Source organism: Tauraco erythrolophus, chromosome 6 (genome assembly GCF_009769465.1).
Source record: "Tauraco erythrolophus isolate bTauEry1 chromosome 6, bTauEry1.pri, whole genome shotgun sequence".
NCBI classification, from domain to species: domain Eukaryota; kingdom Metazoa; phylum Chordata; class Aves; order Musophagiformes; family Musophagidae; genus Tauraco; species Tauraco erythrolophus.
The window spans coordinates 56,418,791-56,425,617 of NC_141470.1; positions in this window are offsets into that span (position 1 = coordinate 56,418,791).

Below are 6,827 nucleotides of genomic sequence, written 5' to 3' on the forward strand. Positions count from 1 at the left end.
CAAGGGAATAGGTTTGTCTGTCTGTTTGCTGGTTTTCTGCAAGGGCATATTCTCCATCATGAAGTGTAAAGAGAGTAATGAGTAATTTTTTGCACCTTATCTGGAGATCTCTCGAGCAACATGCAAAGCACTTCTTTGAAGTGACTTCTTTGTTTCACTCAGCAGGAGAGCAGCATAACACTGCTCAGTTTCACTTCTGATTTTTGCTTTTCACAGAACAAAGTTTCAAGGTCACGAGCTATAAGACTTATGGTCAGACTCTCTTGTAAAAACTGGGGGTTGAAAGCTGGAAATGAGAGAAGGGGGAAACATCGGGGCACACTCAGCAACCACAGAATGACAGTGTACAATCACCACAGCGTGGACTCAGCAAAGGCAAAGACAATCCGAAATACTAGTATTTCTAGCATTGATAGGGAAGTACGAATGTTTGGTAGAACCATGAATGGTTCTATGCTCTAGCCAGATCTCATCTGGATGCCGGAGAGCACTCTCGCTACCAGCGTTCAAGAGCTAACGGCTATTTCATGGGAGGAGATGGAAAACTTGCCTCTTTAAGAAGATGGCAGCAAGGGGTTGTTTTTTTATATGCACACCAGTGAGCAAGAACTGTGCAAAATAATGGAGACTGCTGGGACCAGGAAGTACATGCTGCCTGTGGACAGAGCAGGGGGAGAACACTGAGCCAGCAGAAAGGTATTGTGGAGGCCAAGAGACAGTCCTGACCTGGAGGAGACGGTAGCTCCCCCTGATGGTGACAGAGCCATATCTGTGCATGTCAAGACACTCATGTTTGTTTCTTTAACTGTAATTTAAATAAAAAAAGAAACTAATACAGTGTGAAGAATTGCAAGAGCTTTTCTTGCAATTTACTTGCAACTTACTCAAGCCATAAGTAACATAAATCTTGTATTTAAGCTTTTCTGTTCAGAAACGGTGATATCTCCCACATCAACAGCCACTTCAGACTCCAAGCACACCCCAGAAGAAGCGGGAAGAGTCAGGGTAAAGGGAAGCCCAGACTGAAGTTACAACTTTTAACGATGAAGGATGTATTTTGCAGCCATAAAAACTACCAAATAAAAACTTCTGTTGCTGTAGATAATGTAACCCCAATTTTGCTGGGTTTTCTTTTTTTAGTTTCAGCCAGATCTCTCCTGCTGCTGTTGGTTACCTTCTCCACTGAGAGCTGGTGTGCCTCAGCTCTGCTATGACCCCTGCTGTCCCAAGGAACCAAGCCCAGGCATCAACCACTGATAGCTCCCATGCAGAGCTGCTGCCTGCCCCACGCCCCAGCTGCTCCAGTACCTGTCCTTGGCTGTGCTCCAGCCTGTAGCTGGCCAAGAACCATGCACAGCCTTGTTTTCCCATCAGCTTCCGCTGCTACTTGGCTTGCTCAACTGCTGGCATGCTGGGCAGCACTCTCATAGTCTGTCAGCCTACATACTCACTCAGTAATGGTGTGCTGTGGATGTGTGAAACCGCGGGCTGGAGTCTGAGGGCTTGTCAGCAGCAACCAGAACTGCAATGTAGGGACTGCCTAAATGTCGGGACCTGGCCCGGATTTTGACTCAGAGACCTACAACTAAGCAGTTAATGGAGCTGAGGGCAGGATCCGATCATAAACTCTTAATGGAGATGATGCACAATGACTCTTTGGAGGAGGCAAGAACGGAGATGAAAGTGCTCCTCTGCGAGGGCAACCTGTGACAGTGGAGCATGGGGCTCAGATCCCTCCTCTTTTTCTCCCAGTTGCACCACCAGCATCCTGACAGCACAGGAGGCAGAGCAGGGCAGTGGGTCCAGCCTCACTGTGCTTCAGAGCTGGGTGTCAGAGTGCCTTTGTGGGCGGTCAGGGCTTTGAGGAGCGTACAGGAGACTACTGCCAATGCAATTCCGCACTCTGGCACAGAAGAGTGAACTGATTTAGGTGCCTCACTAAACCTCCAATGGATCTAAGTGTAAAGGCCATTTCTAGACATCTTACCCGCCCTCCTCCTTTTGTTTCACACTTTCTCGAGGCACAAGGAGGGAAAAGGAAGATTTTGAGTTCGGGGATCACTCCTATTTCACCCTCTTACTCTTTGTATGGGTTAACTGGGTCCCACCCACTCTCAGAGGAAAGGGAGAACCTCCCCTGCATGTTGGTGATCCTCACTAATCTAAATATTTTGACAGGAGTCCCATGGAGTGTAGAAACAACAGTGCTGGCTGCAGCTCCCGCCACTGACTCATCCTGCAGGAAGAAACACCGTGGGGCCCAAAATAGAAAAAGCTTTCAGTTCTGCTCATCTAACTGACACAACACCGATGAAGGTGTGAGGGTCCCATCCTGGGGCTGCAGGACCTTTTGGTTTGGTCTTGACAGTCAAAGACAGACTTGGCAATCCTGAGCCCCAGCAGAGGTGGTTCTAGTTGGGCTTCAAGGCATTCTTGCTTCCCTGTGCCTGTCTCCGCTACCTCAGACTGCCCTGCATGGTGAGTGTGAGCTTGGCAGGAGCCATGACACGTGTCTCCTCCCTACAGCTCCCCTTGCAACAGCCTTGAGTGGAGCAGAGCGGAGCCACCACCCTCCCTTTCCACCTGGAGATGCTTTTGTTTAAAACCGCAGAGCCACGAGGGTCAGGCACTGTTTCAAGTCATTTCATTTAACCTTCTTTCACCGCGGCTGAGCTCGATGGCATCACCTGATGCTGCTGCAGCCGCCAGACCTACTGGCTTGGCTGACACAGCAGGGCTAAGGCCACCCCATCTGTGGCCAGTGGTGAGCTACCACAACCGTCTGAAAGCCCGCTAGACCAGCGCACTGTAAGCTATAAGCTTCTGTAATGAAGGTGTGAAGAAAAAAACAATCTTCATTGCTAGGAATGGTTGAACTGGTTTAGATAAGTAAGGTCTGGCCAGTGGTCTTTCTAAATGCAGCTTGGAATCTATTTGGTTGCTCTAAGCCCACTTACTGCAGGTTTAAAGTATTGGAATCAGATTTACAAGTTAAGTGCTGGGTTTACTGTTCTCCCCAACTTCAGGGATTCGGGGAGGTTTTAATGTTTGCCTGTCCCCTGCATTTCTCTGGCAGCCCGAGAGCCCATCTGCGCACGCAGGTGGCACACGTGCTGTAAGAGCTGAACCTGATTTTGAAGCTGTGGGTACAGTGCCCTTATCATTCCTTAGAGATCGCTTTGCCTTCAGGTTCTGAACGGCTTCATAGTGATCTCTCTGGGCAGAGATACATCGTAGGATACTGCTGCCCGTGCTGTCATTTAATAGCTCAGTCCAACAAGATCTTCTGGATCTAATTTTATCATCCTTTCCACGAAGAGCCTGATCCTGGTTCTTAATTTTGCCATCTGGATTTCAGTGAGAGTGTGTTTATTTAGATGTAGCAATCAGGCCTGTGCCATATAGAGGAAACTTAGCTGCATTCCGTGACCAGAAGGCAAGGATGGAAATGAAATGGTTGGGGCAAGGACAGGCTGTGACGCTCTGCCCCACGTTAACGAGCAGCTGTACCTGGCAGACCTCTGAACCCAGAGGCACTACTCACCAGGGTGACTACTAGTAACCACTGCTTTATGGTTAAAGCTACAAAAAACACAATTAGGTTGCTACTATATTTGGGCTACAAGCTCTGTCAACACACAGCTTTTGCCCTCTGATCTCTGATGCAACATAAATAAACAACAAGGATTACAGCTGGCTTTGAACATGCAGAACCCCGCTATTCAGTACCATTATCATCTGAAACAAACCGGTCCCCATTGATAGCACTTCCTTAAAGAAAAGCTTAACAAGGCTGCCTGTCCTCCTTCAATAGATCCCAGGCAGCAGAATTAGCAGAATTACTTATTGCTGTCAGGGGAGGGTGGCAGGTGAGTGACAAGGTCACTAAGGGAGCAGAGCGGGGGACTTTGCCTGCCTTTGCGCGAGTTTAACCCAGTCAGCTTGAACTCAATACCAGACCTCAGTTATTTATGCTCGGGGTGCGATTAAACCACATTTCTAAAAACAAAACCAAGTCTTTGGAGGCTGGCAAAGAGAAAGAGGAGCGGCTTGCTCGTTTTGCTTTTGCAAGGAATGATTGAGCTCCAGCTTCTGCAGATACGTGTTTGCCTTTCCATGCGTTTGCCTTTTTACTCTGAGAGCAGCAGGAGCACACAGGGGAAAGGTAAACATGGCTGGAAGTCTTCACAGTAAACCAAGCCTCTGCTTTAGCTCCTACTGTGGCACCTTTCAGGCCAGATCCTCTGCTGGCAACAGAAACTAGACCAATTTGCAGCTCTTTAAGTACTCACATTTTTTCCTGCGTTTTAGGTCAGTTTCCAGATAAATCTTTGCGGTTCTCAGAGGATATTATGTTGAATAACTATGGTTGGGGAGCAAATGTTTTTTTTAAAACCATAAAGATTTCAGTGCCCATCAGATCTGCCATACCTGGGACATTTAGAAGAATGACACCTTGTGCTGTCCAACTGTGGCAACAGGCAAATGTATTTTGTAATGACAGCTTATGCAAACTGCTCAAGTTCTAGCCCAGCACTGCAGGAGCAAAGCTGAGCTTCCCAAAGGAATCCTCCAAGCAAACCAATTCCCTCGTCCAGCCCCTGCTGTCAAAACAGGTCACCTGTCAGTCTGGCATATGTTACGATGCCGTTCAAATTATGACTCTGTGCAAATTCTTTACTGGAAATGCACATACCTGTAAGCTTTTATTTCTTCTCAGTGTCATACCAGCTGGAAATTATAAATGCAAGACATCATTTGCTGATGTCATTTTTTTTTCCTTCCACACTGTGCTTGCACACTACGTTGTAGCTTAACATGTTATCACAACAACAATTATTTCTGAGCAAGTTATTCTAGGGACAAAGATATAAGCATCACCTACAAGTAAAGAAAAATACGGAAATGGCAGAGCTACCGTCCTGCTTAACACCAGCGAGTGTTTTATGGCTTATTTGACAATAAAAAAACCCAACAAATCAAAACCACCAAAAACTGCATTAGGGTGTTACGTTACAAACTGCTACAGGAATACATATTTGCATAGACATAGAAAACTGACAAATAGAAAATGATAAATAAGTTTGAAACATGCATATTTGCATTACCTTTTTGTTCTGAAATAAAAGGGTATTAATACTGTTGAAATGGGTTATCTCCTTGATTAAGTCTTAATTCAGAAAATCCTCGCTGGTATTCATCTCCCTGCTTTGCCTGGATGTTTCGATCAACTGCAAGACAGCTTTGAAACGCTCTCGCTTTGAAGCCTGGAGTTATTCTGGATCACCCCATGGATCAGCGAATACAAGCCAAAATATAAGTTGTTCTGAATCTCAGATTTCCTGTTTGAAGATGTACGGCAGAAACTTTTACCCATCTTAAAGTTCTTCTTTGTTGCATTATCAGAAGAACTTCACTTCATCAAGCATCTGTAGCTAAATGACACAAAGTTGACCTTTCTATTACATCATTATTTATTGTCCCTGACAAGTAGACCATATATGGGCATGTTTCTGGAACCTAAAGAGAAAAAAAATTGCCTTATAATTTGAAGTAAAATATGTGTCCTGTAGAGTTTTATTTACTTGGGGAGAAAGGAGCTCAATTGACTTTTCTTTTAGCTGCGCTTGTTAAACGAAACAGGCAAACATTATATGGGTATTTATTGATGTTTTAGAGTGGTGCATATCTTTTTAAGGCTTGCAAGTTTGAGACTTCAGGATTATAAAAATGACCAAAAGCGGCTGTCAACCTGTTCCAAGTAGTATTTGTAAGAGCTTACTACTGGAAAAGAACTGCTCTTGTACCATGTAAAGGTGAATAACAGACCCTCTCTCAGACTCCTTGGGGCCATAAATGTGAAATGGTAGCCATCTTCCCCATGTCTGGCAGAGGGCAAGCTGGCCAAGGGAGAGATAGCACCCATTCAGGGATGAGCTAGAAGAAACAGTCAGGCACATACAGGAGAATGTCACTCTGGATTAGCTGGAAACATGGGGATAATATTCATTTTGGGAAGGTTTTCTAAGTATCCGTCCAGCTAATAAGATGAATGAAGGGAAACAGTATAATATGGTATCAAAATGATGCCTATGCTTTTTCCTTCAGCTCCTACTTCACTGATTCCCATGGCAAAACATTGCATATAAAGAGAATAAAGCCTAGATTACAATGGGTCTGCTTTTCCTTTCCACGTAGCTTGTGGAGACTCAGGCTAGCTGTTCTCACCCTGTCAATGCATAAATATCCCCCTGTCTAAGGCTTAACAAGAGCAATCTTGAAGGGAACCAATTTAACAAGACATATCATCCACTAATAGGTGATCCCTTCCAACTCACCTGCTTTGCTTTTAGAGTCTTTCAGGACCAGCATCATTCCCTCTCCATGCTTGCTCCTTGATACCACTGCTCCAGCATGACAGCATGGCCGATATCTGACACGTCCACCTCTCCTGCTGACTACAAAACCATCTGCCCCTCATTAAGTAGTGCTAGGGCTGTGTTTTGTCCCAAGTTAAGGACATTCAGCAGCTACTGTGGCAGGCAAAGGAGCCCTGGATGGTCGTCACCAAGAGGGTGTGTGAAACTCTTACGCCCTTGAAACATGTCAGCCAACCCTCCGTGACTTTTAAACAACCACCCATTAATTTTTTCCTGATATTACTTTAAGATTGTAACCAGCCTTGGCTTAAAACAAGAGTGACTATCTCCCACATTTAACGCTTCTGCTTGCCTTTTGGCAGTCTCTCATCGGATCCACACCCTTGGCACTCTTATGACTGGCTTGATTGTCCCACTGATCTCAAGGAAAAAATGCCAATATTGTGA